A 3,250-nucleotide genomic window follows, 5' to 3' on the forward strand; every position below is an offset into this window, starting at 1 on the left:
GTCGTCCAGGATACCGAGCAGCATACATAGCACACGCCAGTTGGGCATTTTGATCACAATAGCCATACATCGACACGATATCAATCTTTTCCGCAATTGGTAAACGGTCCATTTTAACACGGGTAATGTATCACGATGCAAATACCGTCCGCATGGCGGAATGTTACGTGATACCACGTACTTATACGTTTGTGACTATTACAGCGCCATCTGTCACAAAGCGAAAAAAGTGGTCCAACTAAAACATTCATATTTTTTTGCGTACTACACGAGTATGTAATAAAAATGGGGGTTCCTATTTAAAAAAACGCAGTTGATATCCGTTTGACCAATGGCAGCGCCATCTAGTGGGCCAACCATAGCGCCATCTGGTTTTCTCCTTCAAGCTAGACAAGTTTCATTCTTTGTAGTTTTTTCGTTTGTTGCTTATTTCTTGAGATATTTCGCCTGGTCACTATCAATGGACCACCCTGTATAGCACAAGCAACAATGACAGTCACAGTTGTTTGTAAGTTAACTCTCAAGCCATGTGATAACACTGGAAATCTTCACTTTGAAAAACTGAAACGTCTTTCTATTACATTTTTGGGGTGAATGTGAGATTCTTTATTAAGCCTCTCTGCTTTGCTGAACTGACCATCTCACAACAGTCTCAGTGATCAGTAGTCTGCATTGACCAGTACTTTTACATTTAAAAGAAAATAAACTTTTCTGTTTCTAAACATTTCAGTATGGTTGCCTCCATGTGGCTGAATTATTACTTTAGTAAATTTTGTATTATGAAATAAGTTTAATTCACTATTTTCAATTTTATCTTAAATTTCTGGAAGTTTTATGTATCCTTTTTGCCAATCTTGCAATAGCACTACTTACTGTTTTTACTACACTCCTGGAAATGGAAAAAAGAACACATTGACACCGGTGTGTCAGACCCACCATACTTGCTCCAGACACTGCGATAGGGCTGTACAAGCAATGATCACACGCACGGCACAGCGGACACACCAGGAACCGCGGTGTTGGCCGTCGAATGGCGCTAGCTGCGCAGCATTTGTGCACCGCCACCGTCAGTGTCAGCCAGTTTGCCGTGGCATACGGAGCTCCATCGCAGTCTTTAACACTGGTAGCATGCCGCGACAGCGTGGACGTGAACCGTATGTGCAGTTGACGGACTTTGAGCGAGGGCGTATAGTGGGCATGCAGGAGGCCGGGTGGACGTACCGCCGAATTGCTCAACACGTGGGGCGTGAGGTCTCCACAGTACATCGATGTTGTCGCCAGTGGTCGGCGGAAGGTGCACGTGCCCGTCGACCTGGGACCGGACCGCAGCGACGCACGGATGCACGCCAAGACCGTAGGATCCTACGCAGTGCCGTAGGGGACCGCACCGCCACTTCCCAGCAAATTAGGGACACTGTTGCTCCTGGGGTATCGGCGAGGACCATTCGCAACCGTCTCCATGAAGCTGGGCTACGGTCCCGCACACCGTTAGGCCGTCTTCCGCTCACGCCCCAACATCGTGCAGCCCGCCTCCAGTGGTGTCGCGACAGGCGTGAATGGAGGGACGAATGGAGACGTGTCGTCTTCAGCGATGAGAGTCGCTTCTGCCTTGGTGCCAATGATGGTCGTATGCGTGTTTGGCGCCGTGCAGGTGAGCGCCACAATCAGGACTGCATACGACCGAGGCACACAGGGCCAACACCCGGCATCATGGTGTGCGGAGCGATCTCCTACACTGGCCGTACACCACTGGTGATCGTCGAGGGGACACTGAATAGTGCACGGTACATCCAAACCGTCATCGAATCCATCGTTCTACCATTCCTAGACCGGCAAGGGAACTTGCTGTTCCAACAGGACAATGCACGTCCGCATGTATCCCGTGCCACCCAACGTGCTCTAGAAGGTGTAAGTCAACTACCCTGGCCAGCAAGATCTCCGGATCTGTCCCCCATTGAGCATGTTTGGGACTGGATGAAGCGTCGTCTCACGCGGTCTGCACGTCCAGCACGAACGCTGGTCCAACTGAGGCGCCAGGTGGAAATGGCATGGCAAGCCGTTCCACAGGACTACATCCAGCATCTCTACGATCGTCTCCATGGGAGAATAGCAGCCTGCATTGCTGCGAAAGGTGGATATACACTGTACTAGTGCCGACATTGTGCATGCTCTGTTGCCTGTGTCAATGTGCCTGTGGTTCTGTCAGTGTGATCATGTGATGTATCTGACCCCAGGAATGTGTCAATAAAGTTTCCCCTTCCTGGGACAATGAATTCACGGTGTTCTTATTTCAATTTCCAGGAGTGTATTTGAGAACCAGTTGCTGTGCTAAATCCTACGAAATCACCAAGTGCAATTAGCGTGCTTCCTAGAGTAAGGTTAGAAGTACAGTACTTGGTTCATCAGCGGTACAGTATTATTCCTGAAATTAAAGTGTAATGTACACTCTTAGATTTGTCAAGTACTCATTAATATCATAAATAAACACTGTACAAGAGCCAAAAAGGACAATTAAAATAGTAATAATAGAGAACATGATTTTATCTTTGTGTTTTATGCTGAAGTTGATAACATATAAGACCAAGGAATAAGTAAACTGTTGTTTATTTAGGCAGAAACGCTTAAAGAATTTTTGATTTTCTGAAGTTGTGTAATAGTTTGTTCTGGTTTTCATTACTTTAGGTGCTCTTCTATTTCTCATAACTGGACTGCCATTGCCATCTTCAGTCACTTTCAATGAACTAAATGTAATTCCTATAAACTCTCCCATAAACTGTTTACTGGAAATTGTAAGACTGGGCCTTAGTGATGAGCAACCCAATGAACTCTTCTGGTATCTGAGGTTCTCATTTCCTGAAGTTCTTTGGTGAACTATAGCCAAACCGCAAATTGTGTCATTCTTAGGATTAATGCAGACTTATTTCTCCATCACTGCCTGAAAATATTTTCATATCAAGGATATCAAGACGACAGTCATATGTACAGTTCGTTAAACAGAAAGCATTTTTGTCAGTGCTAAGCTGCACTTACACAGTTGATATCTAAATTTCGAGACAATGCGCTACCCCAATCAGTTTCGATGCTCTTATGATTACTCAGCTAAAACTTTTATCAGCTCTATGGGAGAATCTACAAAGACTGAACATACATCAGGCTTAAAATATGATATATTGACAAGTGAAGAAGACAGAATGATGTTGGTGAAGACAGTGAGCAGAATGTGGTTGGCAGCAGGACCTAACTATTTGCG

Source organism: Schistocerca americana, chromosome X (genome assembly GCF_021461395.2).
Source record: "Schistocerca americana isolate TAMUIC-IGC-003095 chromosome X, iqSchAmer2.1, whole genome shotgun sequence".
Taxonomy (NCBI): Eukaryota; Metazoa; Arthropoda; class Insecta; order Orthoptera; family Acrididae; genus Schistocerca; species Schistocerca americana.